The sequence below is a fragment of the Somniosus microcephalus genome, unplaced genomic scaffold (assembly GCF_052327205.1).
Source record: "Somniosus microcephalus isolate GS21.2 unplaced genomic scaffold, FLI_Smic_1.0 unresolved_chr7, whole genome shotgun sequence".
Classification (NCBI taxonomy): Eukaryota; Metazoa; Chordata; class Chondrichthyes; order Squaliformes; family Somniosidae; genus Somniosus; species Somniosus microcephalus.
The window spans coordinates 48,192,131-48,208,985 of record NW_028225185.1 but is presented as its reverse complement, the minus strand read 5'-3'; the positions used below and the strand labels follow the sequence as shown (position 1 = coordinate 48,208,985).

Sequence of the window (16,855 nt, the reverse complement as noted above, 5' to 3'; positions counted from 1 at the left end):
CGTCTGCCTTTGTCTGTCTCTGAATTTTCCTGTCTCTTTCTCCGTCTTTCTGTCTGTCTGTCTCTGCAAATGTCCCTCTCTCTGTCGGTCTCGGCCTGTCTCTGTCTCGGTCTATCCCTTCAGGTCTCCATATCTGCCACTTTCTGTCTCTGTCTGTCTGTATCGGTTTGTATCTGTCCATCTCTCTCTGTCTCTGTCTGTCACTTTCTCTGTCGGACGGCCACTGCCCGTTTGTCTCTGTCTCTTTCGCTGTCTGTCTCTGTTTGTCTCTGTCTCTGCCAGTCTCTGTCGGTCTCTTTTTCTGTCTCTGTCTATCTCTGTCCATCTGTCTCTGTTCGTTTGTTTCTGCCTGTCTGTCTCTGTCCGTCTGCCTCTGTCTGTAATGGCATCTGTTTGTCTATATGCCTGTTTGTCTGTGTCTGTCTCTGTCCCTGCTGTCTGTCACTGTCTGTTTGTACCCATCTGCAAGTCTCTATACGTCTCTCTATGTCCCTCTGTCTATCTCTGTCTCTGTCTGTCTTCCTCTGACTCTTTGTATCCGTCCGGCAGTCTCTGTACTTCTGTCTCTGTCCACCTATCTCTGCTAGTCTCTCTCTGTCCTTCTGTCTCTGTACGTCTGTCTCGGTCTGTCTCTGTATAACTTTCTCTGCCTGTCTCAATATCTGCCTGAACTTGCCACTGCCTGTCTCTGTCTTTCTGTCGCCTCTGTCCATCTGTCTCTATATCTGTGCCTCTGTCTGTCTCTTTCCATGCCTATGTCCATCTCTCTCTGCCCGTTTGTCTCTGTCTGTGTCTGCATGTCCCTCTAAGCCGCTATCTGTTTTTTATGTGCATCTCTGTCCATATGTCTCTGTCTGTATGTCTCTGGCTCGGTCTGTCTCTGCCCGTTTGTCTCACTGTCTTTCTCTGTCTGCTTCTACCTTCCTCTGTCTATGCCTGTCTCCGTCAGTCTCTCTCTCGCTTTCACTGTCTATCTCTGTCAGTCTGCCTCTGCCCATCTCTCTCTGCCGATCTGTCTCTGTCAATCTAGTACTGTCCAACTGTCTCTGCCGATTTGCCTCTGTCCGCCTTACCCTGTCTGTACCAGCTAATTTCTGTCTGTCTGTGTCTCTCTGTCTGTCTCTTTCGCTGTCTGTCTGCCTCTGCATCTTTGTATCCATCCGTTAGTTTCTGTACTTCTGTCTCTGTCCATCTCTCTACCTGAATTTGTCTCTGACTGTCTCTGTTTTACTGCCCGTGTTTGCTCTGTCTGCCTGTCACTGTCTCATCCTGTCTCTGTCTGTCTGTCTCCCTCAGTCTGTCTGTCTCTGCCTGTCTCTGTTTCTCGCTTTCTGTGACTCTGCCCTTCTGTCTATTGTTGTCTGACTTTATCTCTGTCTTTCACTCACTGTCGCTGTCTGTCTCCGACTTTCTCTGTCTCTGTCTGCCTGCCTTTGTTCGTCTCCATGTGTATGTTTGTCTCTGCCCGTCTATCTCTATCCATCTGTCTCTGTAGGTATGTCTCTTCCTCTCTGTCTCTCTCTGTGTGGCTTTGTCTGTCTCTGCCTTTGTCTGCCTGTCTAACTCTGTCTCTGTCATTCTATCTTTGTCTGTCTTTCTCTGTTGTCTGTCTCTGTGACTACCTCTGTCTGTCTCTGTCCCTGTCAGTCAGTCTGTCTCTGTCTCGTTGTCTCCATCCCCATATTTTTTCTCCTTCAGTTTCTGATCGTCGAACTCTGCTTATCTGTCTCTCTCTCTCTGTCTGTCTCTGTCTGTATCTGTCTGTTTATGTTTGTCTGTCTGTCTTGTTTGTCTGCTTCTGTCTCTTTAAATCCATCTGCCAGTCTCTGCACATCTGTCTCTGTACATCTTTCTCCATCAATCTGCCTCTGCCCGTCTATCTCTGTCTGTCTTTTTCTTTCTGTTTTTGTCTGTCACTGTGTCGGTATTTCTGAGACTGTGAATTTTTAATTCTCTATATCTTTGTCTCAGTCTGTCTGTCTCTTTCCGTCTACCTCTTTCTGTCTGTCTCTCCTTGTATGTCTCTGTCTGTCTGCCTCTCTCTGTATCTGCCTCTATCTGTCTTTCTGTCTCTGTCTGTCTCTGACTGTCTGTCTGTCACTGACTCGCTCTGTCTCTGTCTGCCACATTCCGCTGTCCAACAGTCTCTGTTTATCTGTCTCTGTGCAACTGTCTCTGACTGTCTCTGTCCTTCTGTCTCTTCCCATCTCTCTATGTCTGTCTGTGTCTGCGTCTCTCTCTAAGCCTGTCTCTGTCTCTGTCTGTTATTCTCTGTCCATCTGTCTGTGAACGGGCATGTCTCTCTCTGTCTGTCTTTGCCAGTTTGTCCAACCGTCTGTCTCTGTCTGAATCGGACTGTCTCTGTCTGTCTATATCTGTCTGCCTATACCTGTCTATCTGTCTGACTCTGTCTTTCACTGTTTGTCTCTGCCTGTCTCTGACTATCTGTCTGTCTCTTTCTCTTTTTCACTGCGTGTCTGTCTCTGTCCGACTCACTGTGTCTCTCTCTGACTGTCCCTTTCCATTTCCCTCTGCCTTTCAGCCTCTGCCTGTCTGTCTCTGTAGGTCAGTCTCTGTGACAGTCTGCATCTTCTGGTCTCTGTTTCTGCCTCTGTCTGGCTCTATCCGTCTGTCTCTGCCTGTCCCTCTCTGCTCATCTTCCTGCTGTCTCTGCCCATCTGTCTCTGTCTGTCTGCGTCTGCATGCCTATCTTTTTTTTGTTCATTGATGGGATGTGGGCGTCGCTGGCTAGGCCTGCATTTAGTGCCCATCCCTAATTGCCCTTGAGAAGATGGTAGTGAGCCGCCTTCTTGAACCGCTGCAGTCCATATGGTGTAGGTACACCCACAATGCTGTTAGGAAGGGAGTTCCAGGATTTCGGCCCAGCGAAAGTGAAGGAACGGCGATACAGGTCCAAGTCAGAATGGTGTGTGGCTTGGATGGGAACATGTAGGTGGTGATGTTCCCATGCGTCTGCTGCCCTTGTCCTTCTAAGTGGTAGAGGTAGCGGGTTTGGAAGGTGCTGTTGAAGGAGTTTTGGCGAGTTGCTGCAGTGCATCTTGTACATGGTACATGCTGCAGCCACAGTGCCCCATTGGTGGAGGGAGTGAATGTTGAATGTGGAGGATGGAGTGCCAATCAAGCTGGCTGCTTTATCCTGAATGGTGTCGAGCTTCTTGAGTATTGTTGGAGCTGCACTCATCCAGGCAAGTAGAGAGTATTCCACTACACTCCTGACTTGTGCCTTGTAGATGGTGGAATGGCTTTGGGCAGTCAGGAGGTGAGACACTCGCCGCAGAATTCCTAGCCTCTGGCCTGCTCTTGTAGCTACAGTATTTATATGGCTGGTCCAGTTCAGTTACTGATCAATGGTAACCCCCAGGATGATGATAGTGGGTGACTCAGCGACGGTAATGCCATTGAATGTCAAGGGGAGGTGATTAGAGTCCCGCTTGTTGGAGATGGTCATTGCCTGGCACTTGTGTGGTGCGAATGTTACTTGCCACTTGTCAGCCCAAGTCTGAATGTTGTCCAGGTCTTGTTGCATATGGACACTGACTGCGTCAGTATCTGACGAGTCTTGAATGGTGCTGAACAGTGTGCAAACATCAGCGAACATCCCCACTTCTGACCTTATGATAGAGGGAAGGTCATTGATGAAACAGCTGAAGATGGTTGGGCCTAGGACACTGCCCTGAGGAACTCCTGCAGTGATGTGATGTGATTTAGATGAATGACTTCCAACAACCACAGCCAACTTCCTTTGTGCTAGGTATGATTCCAGCCAATGGAGAGTATTCCCCTTGATTCCCATTTACTTCAGTTTTACTAGGGCTCCTTGATGCCACACTCGATCAAATGCTGCCTTGATGTCAAGGGCAGTCACTCTCACCTCACCTCTTGATTTCAGCTCTTTTGTCCATGTTTGGACCAAGGCTGTAATGAGGTCAGGAGCTGAGTGGCCATGGCGGAACCCAAAGTGGGCGTCAGTTAGCAGGTTATTGCTGAGTAAGTGCCTCTTGATAGCACTGTCGACGACACCTTCCATCACTTTGCTGATGATTGAGAGTAGACTGATGGGATGGTAATTGGCCGGGTCGGATTTGTACTGTTTTTGTAGACAGGGCATACTTGGGTAATTTTCCACATTGGCGGATAGGTGCCAGTGTTGTAGCTGTACTGGAACAGCTTGGCTAGTGGCGCAGCTAGTTCTGGAGCACTTCAGTGCTATTGCCGGAAAGTTGTCAGGGCCCATAGCATTTGCAGTAGCCAGTGTCATCAGCCGTTTCTTGACATCACGTGGAGTGAATTGAATGGGCTGAAGACTGGCATCTGTGATGATGCGGACCTCAGGAGGAGGCCGAGATGGATCATCCACTCGGCACTTCTGGCTGAAGATAGTTGCAAATGCTTCAGCCTTGTCTTTTGCACTCACGTGCTGGGCTCCACCATCATTGAGGATGGGGATATTGTTGCAGCCTCCTCCACCTGTTAGCTGTTTAATTCTCCACCACCACTCACGATTGGATGTGGCAGGACTGCAGAGCTTTGATTTGATCCGAGTGTTGTGAGATCGCTTAGCTCTGTCTATCGCATGTTGATTCCGTTGTTTGGCATGCAAGTAGTCCTGTGTTGTAGCCTCACCAGGTTGACACCTCATTTTTCGGTATGCCTGGTGCTGTTCCCAGCATGCTCTCCTGCATTCTTCGTTAAACCAGGGTTGATCTCCTGGCTTGATGTTAATGGTAGAGTGAGCGATATGCCGGGCCATGAGGTTACAGATTGTGGTTAAATACAATTCTGCTGCTGCTGATGGCCCACAGCGCCTCATGGATGCCCAGTTTTGAGTTGCCAGGTCCGTTCGAAATCTGTCCCATTTAGCACGGTGGTAGTGCCACACAACACGGTGGAGGGTATCCTCATCATGAAGACGGGACTTCGTCTCCACAAGGACAGTGCGGTGGTCACTTCCACCAATGCTGTCATGGACAGATGCATCTGCAAAAGGTAGATTGGTGAGGACGAGATCAAGTAGGTTTTTCTCTTCTGTTGGTTCCCTCACCACCTGTCGCAGACCCAGTCTGGCAGCAATGTCCTTTAGGACTCGGCCAGCTCGGCCAGTTGTGGTGCTACCGAGCCACTCTTGGTGATGGACATTGAAGTCCACCACCCAGAGGACATTTTGTGCCCTTGCTACTCTCAGTGCTTCTCCCAATTGGTGTTCAACATGAAGGAGTACTGATTCATCAGCTGAGGGAGGGCGGTAGGTGGTAATTAGCAGGCTGTTTCTTTGCCCATGTTTGACTTGATGCCATGAGACCTCATGGGGTCCTGAGTCAATATTGAGGACTCCCAGGGCTACTCTCTCCCGACTGTATACCACGGTGCCACCACCTCTGGTGGGTCTGCCCTGCCGGTGGGGCAGGACATACCCAGGGATGGTAATGCTGGTGTCTGGGACATTGGTTGTAAGGTATGATTCGGTAATTATGACTATGTCAAGCTGTTGCTTGACTAGACTGTGGGACAGCTCTCCCAATTTTGGCACAAGCCCCCAGATGTTGGTAAGGAGGACTTTGCAGGGTCGACAACTAAGCTTGTTTATTTCTGTGATACTGTATCCATCTGTCTCTGTCCGTGTGTTACTGTCATGCCTGTCTGTCTCTGTTCGCCTGTCTCTGTCTGTCTTTCTCTGCCTGTCTCTCTCTGTCTGTCTTCGTCTCTGTTTTTCACTCTCTGTCTTGGATATCTCTGAATGTCTATCTCTCTCTTTGTCTCTGTCTGTCTGCCCCATCCTACTGAATCTTTCACTCTCACCCTGTCGCTGCCTGTGCCTCTCTGCCTGTCAGTCTCTGTCTGCCTGTCGCTGTCTGTCTGTCTCTGCCTGCCTGTCTCTGTCAGTGTGACTCTGTTTCTGACTGTCTGTCTCTGTCCCCCTGTCTCTGTACTTCTGTCTCTTTCTCTGTCTGTTTCTGTCGGTCTGTCTGTCTCTGCCTCAGTCTGTATCTGTATGTCATTATGTGGCTGTATCTGTCCGACTGTCACTTTTGCTGTTTGTCTGTCTCTCCCTGTCCGTCTCCACCCATCTGCTTCTCTGTCTCTGTCCCTGTCTCTGCCTGTTTCTGTTGGTCTCTTTATCACTATGTATGTTTCTGTCTGTCTCTGTCGTTTTATTTCGCTGCTACTGTCTCTCTCTGTCATTCTATCTCTGCCCGTCTGTCTCTGTCTGTCTGTGTCTGCAGGTCACTCTAAGCCTGTCTCTGTACCTGTCTGTAAGTGTCTGTTTACCTGTCTTTTTCCATGTCCCGCTGTCTCTGGCTGTTCTGTCTCTGTCTTTAACTCTCTGTCTCTGCCTGCCTCTTCCTGTCTGTCTGTCGCTGTCTCTTTGTCTCTGTCGGTCTGTCTCTGTCAGTCTGTCTCTACCTCGGTCTGACTATCTTCCTCTGTCTGTCTGTCTCTTTGTCTGTCTGTGTCTATGTCTGTCTTAGTGTCTGTCACATTCTCTGTCTCTCGGTCTGACTTTGTCTATTTGTGTTTTTCCATCTGTCTCTTTCTGCCTCTTTCTGTCCAACCACGTTAATCTGCCTCTCTCTGCCTGTTTATGTCTCTGCCTGTACCTGTCGGTCTCTTTCTCTGTATCTGTCTGTCTCTGTCTCTGCCTGTCTCTGTCGGTCTCTTTCACTGTCACTCTCTGTCTCTGTACTTATGTCTCTACCCGTCTGTCTCTGTCTTTGTCTGCATGCCTCCCTAATCCTGACTTTACCAGTGTATGCGATTCTCGGTCCGTCTGCCTCTGTCCATGTGTCTATCTGCTAATGTCCGTTCGACTCTCTCTGTCTGAATCATTCTCTGTCTGCCTCCATCTTTGTCTTTCACTGTCTCTTCTACAGGTCTCTGAATTTACGTCATTCTCTGCCTCTTTGTCTGTGTATGTCTATCTCTGTCCGTCTTTCTCTGTCTGTGTCTGTTTTCCTCTGTCCCTGTAACTCGGTATTTCAGTCCCTCTCTGTCTGTATAGACTGTGTCCATCTGTCTCTTCAGTGTGTCACTGTTTCTGACTGTCTGTCTCTGTCCAATTGTCTCTGTCCATCTGTCTCTTTCTCTGACTCTCTCTGCCGGCCTCTGTCTCAGCCTCTGTTTGTCTCAATCCATTTGTATTTTTCTGTCTGTCTCTGTCGCTGTCTGTCTCTGTCTGTCTGTTTCTCTCTGTCTTTCTCTGTCCGTCTGTTCCTCTCTGTGTGTTACTGTCTCTGCCTGTTTCTGTTGGTCTCTTTCTCTGTATCGGTTGTCGCTTTCTCCGTATATGTCTGTCACTGTCCTTCTTTCTCTGCCTGTCACTGCAGGTCTCTTTCTTTGCCTCAGTTTGCCTCTATCGGTCCCTAACGAATATTCTCTGTCCATCTGTCTCTGTCCACCTGTCTCTGTCCACCTGTCTCTTCCTGTCTGTCTCTGTCCATCAGGCTCAATCTGTATCTGCCTCTATCTCTCTGACTCTCTATTTGTCTTTCGCTTTCTGTCTGCCTCTGTCTGTCTGTTGTGAGCTATGGGGGCGGTTTGTGGTGGATGGACAGTATGTGGCCACCAGATGGAGACAAAGTCCCCCTCTCACTCCAACTTAGGTGAAGGCCACACCCACCTCCAGCACACCTGAGGCAAATCTACCCATAGCTCAGGAGTTCAAAGGCAAACTAGTGCATCTCTTCAGGGCCAGTGCCTGAGAAGAGGGCCAATGCATGAAGAGAGGGCCAGTGCCTGAGAAGAGGGCCAGTGCCTGAGGAGAGGGCCAGTGCCTGAGGAGAGGGCCAGTGCCTGAGGAGATCTGGGCCAGGACAGGGCCAGTACCTGAGGAGAAAGCCAAGACAAAGCCAAGACTGCTGTTGGGGCCCAGCTTGCAGCTGCCACAGGGAGGTCTGCTGTTGAACCCCGGTGGAATATTGATTAGTTCTGACAACCTGATGTGATCCCTGGACCGGCTGAGAAAGCTACAGTGGTAAACTAACCCTGGCTTATTGTTTTTGGGAGAAAACTGATTTAAGGACTGCCTTCCTAACCACCCGGGGCAGGTGATGGTTTTGTTCTACATTTTTCTTCTTGAGCTCATATGTTGTTGGATTTTGCCAGACGTGAAACTTTTTCCCCGTTTTCTAAAAATAAAAATCAGCTGACTGCTGTATTTCATTTACCAATCTTGTGACTGTGCTTGTGTCCTCCATCCCACATCAACACACCCTTTGGTCAAGGTGGTGGTTGATTTCATATGGTGGAGAATGCTGGATTTAGCCCTCTGGTGGCTGGGAGGACAAAGCACACATTGTTCAAAACCCTATGGTGGAGCGATAGAGGCCAATCTGCAGGCCTTTGAGAGGACATTCTTAACAGGTGTAGTGTGTCACGAGTTGAAAATTAATTACACTGTGCCTTATCGAGCTGTGAAGAAAGGAATCCCCATACAACTGTATTGTGCCTTTGGAAATTTGTCGAGTGACACGAAACACAGTATAGAATGGCATAAAGTAGGAAAAAGCCCACAAAAGTAAAAGCTGAGAATGGAATAACAATCATCGATTATGGGACAGAAGCTTGGCTTAAAATTGAAAAAGCAAGAAAAAGTCATTCTAGAATTTACTACTGCCGCTCTAATTTAGTGAACGATATGAGTAGCATTCTGGATCCAGATGTTTCACTCAGTGAATTGCGGGATTCCTTATCAGAAGTAGAAGAGAATTACAAAAAAAAACTATGGTCTCCAATGCACAACTAGACAAAGAAAAATCTAACCTCGCCTACCAAGTGGATACATTAGAAGTTGATATTGAGGAATTGGAGGAGCAAATGGCAGAGCTATAGAGAGAAAATGAGGAAAAATCTAAGGAACTCTAAGATTGAGAATGTGCACACGTATTCTGATCGACTAGAAAATGGCACAGATCTACAAATTCTTGAAATGCAGAGAGATGCGAATAGGCAGTTGAGTGAGTGCAAGTTTAAACTGTCAAAAGCAGAACAGGATATTGCCACTGTTGAATAAAATGTTGCCAGACTCGAGGGGCAGGTGCTTCGTTCTATAACAGCAACAGAAAACTCCGACAAAATAGAGGATGAACTAAAAGCAGAAAAGAGGAGGCCGTTTGGTCTGCCTGCGCCCCTTCCCGTAGGTCGGAGCTGAGGGGGGGGCGGATATGTGAGCTTTGGGGGCGGTTTGTGGTGGATGTACGGCATGTGGCCACCAGATGGAGACAAAGTCCCCCTCTCACTCCAATTAAGGTGAAGGCCACACCAACCTCCAACACACCTGAGGCAAATCTACCCATTAGCTCAGGAGTTAAAAAGGCAAACTAGTGCATCCCTTCTGGGCCAGTGCCTGAGAAGAGGGCCAGTGCCTGAGGAGCGGGCCAGTGCCTGAGGACAGAGCCAGTGCCTGAGGAGAGGGCCAGTGCCTGAGAAGTGGGCCAGTGCCTGAGGAGAGGGCCAGTGCCTGAGGAGAGAGCCAGTGCCTGAGGAGAGGGCCAGCGCCTGAGGAGAGGGCCAGTGCCTGAGGAGAGGGCCAGTGCCTGATCCAGCCCCTGAGGAGAGGGCCAGTGCCTGAGGAGAGGGCCAGTGCCTGAGGAGAGGGCCAGTGCCTGAGGAGAGGGCCAGTGCCTGAGGAGAGGTCCAGCCCCTGAGGAGAGGGCCAGTGCCTGAGGAGAGGGCCAGTGCCTGAGGAGAGGGCCAGGACAGGGCCAGTACCTGAGGAGAAAGCCAAACAAAGCCAATACTGCTGTTGGGGCCCAGCTTGCAGCTGCCACAGGGAGGTCTGCTGTTGAACCCGGGTGGAATATTGTTGAGTTCTGAGAGCCTGATGTGATCCCTGGACTGGCTGAGAATGATCCAGCTGTAAAGTAACCCTGGCTTATTGTTTTTTGGAGAAAACTGATTTAAGGACTGCCTTCCTAACCACCCGTGGCAGGTGATGGTTTTGTTCTTCATTATTCTTTTTGAACATCATATGTTGTTGGATTTTGCCAGACGTGTACTTTTTTCCCCCGTTTTGTAAAAATTAAACACAGCTAACTGCTGTATTTCATTTATAATGTTGTGACTGTGCTTGTGTCCTCCATCCCGCATGAAAACACCCTTCGGTCTAGGTGGTGGTTGATTGCACTGTCTATCTGCCTGTATCTGGCCATCTGACTCTGTCAATCTGTCTTGCCTTTCCTATCTCTGTCCTTCTGTCTATGTACCTCTGTCACTCTTTGTCTGTCTCTGCATGTCTGTCTCTGCCTATGTCTGTCTGTGCTAGCCTCTATCAGTGCTGTCTCTATTTCTATCTCTGTCTTTTTTTCATCATGGCTCTCTCGTTCTGTCGCTGTCTGTCTGTCACTCTCTGTCGCTGCCTCTGCCCTGTCTCTGTCGGTTGCATTCTCTGCCTCTGTCTCTCTCCGTCTGTCTCGCTACAGCTCCCTCTGTCGCTGTCTCTGTCTTTCTCTCTCTCTGTCTTTAACTGTCTGCTTCTACCTGTCCGTCTCTGTCTCGTTGACTCTGTCAGTCTGTCTCTGTCTCGTTGACTCTATCGTTCTGTCTCAGTCTCTGCCTCTCTGTCAGTTGGTCTCTGTCTGCCTGTCTCTGTCTGTCTTTCTCTGTGTCTGTCTCTTTATCACTCTCTTTGTCTGTCTCTCGGGCTGTCTCTGTCTCTTTGTCGCCTTCCATCTGTCTTTGTCCTTCTGTCTCTTCCCATCTGTCTGTGCCCGACTGTCTCTTTCTGTCTGCCTCTGTCTCTGGCTTTCTGTATCTTTCCCCCTTTCTCTGTCCAACCATCTCTTGTCTGTTTGTCTCTCTATTTAAGTCTGTACCTGTCTGTCTTTGTCTTTGCCTGTCTCTTACTCTGTCTGTCAGCCTCTCTCTGTCGCTACCGATCTGTCTGTGCCTCTGCCAGTCTATTTCTCTGTCACTGTCTCTCCCTGTCTGTCACTGCCTCTGTCTTTCACTGTCTCTTTTATGTCTGTCAATATCTCTGTCTGTCTGTCTTTGTCTCTTTGTCTCTGCCCATCGTGTCTCTGTCTATTTGTCTGTATATGTCTGTCTCTGCGTTTCTCTGTCCATGCCTGCATATACCTGGGCCAGTCTTTGTTTCCGTCACTGTATTGATGTTTATGCTTGCTTTTCCATTTTCTCTGTCTGTCTGTCTGTCTCTGTCTGTCTGTCATTAAGGGTCACATACGCTGCCGTGTCTCTGTCGTGCTCTTTCTCTGTCTCAATCACTGACCTTCTGCCTTTGCCCGACTCTCTGTGTCTGTCTGCATTTCTCTCTAAGTCTGTCTTTGTCCCTGTCTGTCAGTCTCTGTCCATCTGTCACTATCTGTGTCCCACTGTCACTGTCTGTCTCTATCTCTGTTTCTGTATTTCACTCTCGGTCGCTGCCTGTCTCTGACTGTCTGTCTGTCTCCATCTTTTTGTCTCTGTCGATCTCTCTCTATTTATCTATACCTCTCCATCTGTCTCTGTCTGTATGTTTCTGTCAGGCTGTATCCACCTCGGTATTTCTGTCTTCCTCTGCCTCTCTGTCTCTGTATTTCTGTCTCTTTGTCTATCTCAGTTTCTGTCTATTTGTCTGCCTCTCGGTCCACCTCTGTCGCTTTGTCCCTGGCCGTCTGTCTCTTCCCATCTGCCACTGCCCATCTGTCTGTCTCTTTCTCTTTGCCCATCTGCCTCTTTCCGTCCATCTCCGTCTGCCGGTCTCTCTCTGTCTATCTCTCTCTCTGCCTGTTTCTGTTGGTCTCTTTCTCTTTCATTGTCTGTATCTGTCCTTCTGTCTCTGCCAGTCTTTCTCTGTTTTTTGTGCGTCTCTATGATTCTATAAACATTTTTTTATCCATGTCTCTTATTCTCTGTCCATCTGTCTCTGTCGGTGTGTCTCGCTCTGTCTCTCTCTTTCTCTTTCTCTCTGTGCCGGTCTCTGGCTCTGCATCTCTCTGTCTCTATCCATCTGCATCTGTCGTTCTGTTTCTGTCGGCGTCTGTCTCTGTCTGTCTGCCTCTCTCCTTCTATCTCTGTCCATTTGTCTCTCTTTGTCTGTCTCCATCTCCCCCTGTTTCTGTCAGTCTCTTTCGCTGCATCAGTCTGTCTCTGTCCTTCTTTCTCTGCCTATCACTGCAGGTCTCTTTCTGTGCCTCAGTTTGTCTCTGTCGGTCGCTACCGAACAGTCTCTGTCCATCTGTCTCTGTCCGCCTGTCTCTGTCCATCTGTCCCTTCCTGTCTGATTCTGTCCGTCGGCCTCAATCTGTATCTGCCTCTATCTATCTGACTCTCCCTTTGTCTTTCGCTTTCTGTCTGTCTCTGTCTGTCTGTCTATCTGCCTGTATCTGGCCATCTGTCTCTGTCAATCTGTCTCGCCCTTCCTATCTCTGTCCTTCTGTTTATGTACCTCTGTCACTCTTTGTCTGTCTCTGCATGTCTGTCTCTGCCTATCTCTGTCTGTGCCTGGATCTATCAGTGCTGTCTCTGTTTTTATCTCTGTCTTTGTTTCTATCCTGTCTCTCTCTGTCTGTCGCTTTCTGTCTGTCACTCTCTGTCGCTGTCTCTGCCCTGTCTCTGTCGGTTGCATTCTCTGTCTCTGTCTCTCTCCGTCTGCCTCTGTACATTTGCCACTGTCGCTGTCACTGTCTTTCTCTGTCTCGGTCTTTAACTGTTTGCCTCTGCCTTTCTGTCTCTGTCTCGTTGACTCTGTCGGCCTGTCTCTGTCTCGTTGGCTCTGTCGGTCTGTCTCAGCCTCTGCCCCTCTGTCTGTCGGCCTCTATCTGTCTGTCTCTGTCTGTCTTTCTCTGTGTCTGTCTCTGTATCAATCTCTTTGTCTGTCTCTCGGGCTGTCTCTGTCTCTTTGGCACTCTCCGTCTGTCTCTGTCCTTCTGTCTCTTCCCTTCACCCTCTGCCAGACCCTCTCTTTCCATCTGTCTCGGTCTTTGTATCTCTGGCCTTCTGTCTCCTTCCACCTTTCTCTGTCCGTCCATCTTTGTCTGTCTGTCTCTCTATTCAAGTCTGTACCTGTCTGTCTTTGTCTTTGCCTGTCTCTTACTCTGTCTGTCAGCCTCTCTCTGTCGCTACCCATCGGTCTGTGCCTCTGCCAGTCTATTTCTCTGTCACTGTCTATCCCTGTCTGTCACTGCCTCTGTCTTTCACTGTATTTTTCATGTCTGTCAATATCTCTGTCTGTCTGTCTTTGTTTCTTTGTCTCTGCCCATCCTGTCTCTGTCTTTTTGTCTGTGTATATCTGTCTCTGCGTTTCTCTCTCCATACCAGCAGATATCTGGGACAGTCTTTGTTTCTGTCTCTTTATTGCTGTCTATGCTTGCTTTTCCATCTTTCTCTGTCTGCCTGTCTGTCTCTGCCTGCCGTCATTTACTGTCGCTTACTCTGCCTTGTCTCTGTCGGTCTTTTTCTCTGTCTCAGCCTCTGTCCCTCTGCCTTTCCCCGACTCTCTGTGTCTGTCTGCATTTCTCTCTAAGAGTGTCTTTGTCCCTGTCTCTCAGTCTCTGTCCATCTGTCACTATCTGTGTCCTGCTCTCACTGCCTGGCTCTGTCTCTGTTTCTGTCTTTAACTGTCTGTCACTGCCTGTCTCTGACTTTCTGTCTGTCTCCGTCTCTTTGTCTCTGTCGATCTCTCTCTACTTATCTATATCTGTCCATCTGTCTATGTCTCTATGTCTCTGTCAGGGTGGCTCTACCTCGGTCTTTCTGTCTCCCTCTCTCTCCCTGTCTCTGTATTTCTGTCTCTATGTCTATCTCTGTGTCTGACTATTTATCTGTCTCTCGGACGGCCTCTGACACTTTGTCTCTGACCGCTTGACTCTTTCCATCTACCACTGCCCATCTCTCTCTTTCCATCTGTCTCTGTCTCTTTGTTTTTGCCCTACTGTCTCTTTCTGTCCATCTCCATCTGACGGCCTTTCTCTGTCTACCTCTGCCTCTGCCTATTTCTGTCGTTCTCTTTCTCTTTCCCTGTCTGTATCTGTCCTTCTGTCTCTGCCAGTCTTTCTCTATTTTTGTGCGTCTCTATGATTCTATAAACATTATTTATCTGTATCTGTGATTTTATGTCCATCTGTCTCTGTCCGTGTGTCTCTCTCCGACTCTCTCTTTCTCTTCCTCTCTCTGCCAGTCTCTGACACTGCATCTGTCTGTCTCTATCTGTCTGCATCTGTCCTTATGTTTCTGTCGGCGTCTGTCTCTGTCTCTCTGTCTCTCTCCGTCTATCTCTGTCCGTTTGTCTCTCTCTGTCTGTCTCCGTCTCCTCCAGTTTCTGTCAGTCTCTTTTGCTCTATCAGTCGTCTCTGTCATTCTGTCTCTGTCTGTCGCGGCTGCTCTCTTTTTCTGCCTCCATCTCTCTCTGTCTCATTTCTTTCACTGTTTGACTCTGTCTCTTTGTCTCTTGTCTATCTGTCTTTATCTGACTCTCTAGGAAGTTCTGTCCCTGTCATTCTTTGTTTATGCCTGTCTTTATTCTAGCTGTCATCCTCTCTCTGTCCCGGCCCATGTCTGTGTCTCTGCCTGTCTATGTACCTGTCACTGTCTACCTCTGCATGTTACTGCCTCTGTCTTTCATTGTATGTCTCTGTCTCTCACTGCATCTGTCTGGCTGTCTTTGCCTCTTTGTCTTGGCCCCTCTTTTCTCTGTCTTCTGGCTCGGCCCGTCTCTCTCTGTCTTTCTCTCTCTGTCTTTTTGTCTCTGCATGTCTCTCTCTCTGTGCATGTCTGACCGCCTCTCTCTGTCCCTGGCCATCTGTCTCTCTCTCTCTCTGCCTGTCTATACCTCTGAATCTGTCTATCCCTGTCTGTAACTGCTTCAGTCTTTCAATTTCTGTCTCCTGTACGATAGAGTTTACCTGTAGGATTTAGTAAACATTATTAACATTCTACAACCATTTTTATATAACTATAAAATGTGAAATTGTATGTTAAAAGCCTAAAATGCCTGTGTAACTGGCGAATGGCTGAGACCAAAGCAGGATGGGAAAATGTTGCCAACCTGACTAAAAACCTCTGTTTGAAATGACTGAAGTATGGAATGCAGTGCTAAAGAAACACGGTGACTGTCAGGGACATGGGTTTCGGTAATGTTATGGGGAAGTGATAAGAGCTATAGGAGAGAGAATGGAGTTGGAGCCTTCATTTTAAGCAGCAGAAAAATAAACTCTTTACAAAACACCTCAAGGATGTTCTGTAAAGTGAAGTTCTTAGATAAGGTTAATTTGTAATGCACAGAAATAGGTTGAGTGGAACTAACGAGGTCATCAGATCATTGTTAAGAAAAGGGGAGGTAATCATAGACCGTACTTGTGAAGGTCAGAATGGTGAGACAGCCCAAGCAGCTGCAAGTTGCTATGTATTTTGAAGGGGTAAGAAAGGTACAAAGGAACAGCTATTGAACACTGGAAGCAGCGCAACACCAGAGGATGAGAAGCTTCAGTCAACAGAACAGAGCAAGAGAGTAAAGAGACCGCGCCACAGTCACTCAGAAGGAATGCCAGATTTCATGAAACAGACTGCGACTATCGTCTGGTGAAGTATTACTTCTTTCTACTGGATGTTTAATGCTTAATAAACCTGGATTACTTACACACAATATACCTGGACCCAGAGTGGTTTGTGTAGCCATGGACTGTTTTACTGATACACAATGTACCTGGACCCGGAGTGGTTTGTGTAGTCACGGACTGTTTTACTGATGCACAATATACCTGAACCCAGAGTGGTTTGTGTAGTCAAGGACTGTTTTACTGATACACAATATGCCTGAACCCAGAGTGGTTTGTGTAGTCACGGACTGTTTTACGGATACCCAGTATAACTGAACCCAGTGTGGTTTGTGCAGTCATGGACTATTTTACTGATACATAATATACCTGGACCCGGAGTGGTTTGTGTAATCATGGACTGTTTTACTGATACACAATATACCTGGACCCAGAGTGGTTTGTGTAGTCACGGACAAATTATTATAAAGAGCTTCTGGAAGCTACAGATTGGCGGCCAACGTGGGGGTGTGATGTTTTACTGAAACCAGATCTATTGCACATAAGGCAGGAGCTTGGATTTTTGCTTAGATTTTCGTCTGATCAACGAAAGTCCTGGTGGAAAGTTAGGTTATCTAACATATTGTTTCTCTTTTACGTACAGCAAGATGTCATGTGAGAATATTTTTGCAGACTTTGAAATGGTTAATGAAGATCTGCGGGAATGTACAGTTACAGTTGTTAGTAGAATAATGTCTATCAAATGTTAAAACCAAGTCAGAGGACAATCAGGATAAATTAGAAAAAGACAAGCTACGGCAGATAGAAGAGAATCTAACGTTAACGGACGGAACAAAAACGTTAACGGGCGAGAAGTCAAACTGGGAAAAAGAGGCTGTAGAGTTAAAAAGTAAGATTTATGTTCTTCAGTGCCTGGTCGATGCTTCGACAGCAATAATACAGCAACAGAGCATTAATACAGTTCAAGCCAGCACTGCAATGCAGAACCTTGAGGAGGCTTGCTGTCAGGTAGGCTCCTAAACAAAAGACAATGAACATCTTACCAGAAAATTAAATAGTTCACAAAAAACCCTAAGAGAGGCTCTTCAGCACCCCCAGATGGAGTCGGACCACTGACAGTTTCATATTAATATACAGCAGTTGGAAAACCAGTTGGGTAAACAACGGGCTGTAATAGCGGCGCAAGAATGGCAGTAAGCATGGTACGGTTGATAGATTGTAAGAAATGGAAGAAACGTTTAACCGAGGCCTCGGATGTTGGAATTCATCAAACAACATTTTGCAGAAAACGACGGTGGAAAAATTAACATTTGGAGATGGTGTGGATTGAACACAGTACCTTACCATGG

General features: G+C 47.8%; 1 pseudogene; it reads left to right on the top strand.

Annotated features, from left to right (window-relative positions):
• The first annotated feature begins 8,653 nt into the window (after positions 1-8,653).
• Positions 8,654-16,526, top strand: LOC147086903 (uncharacterized; annotated as a pseudogene).
• Positions 16,527-16,855: the final 329 nt, after the last annotated feature.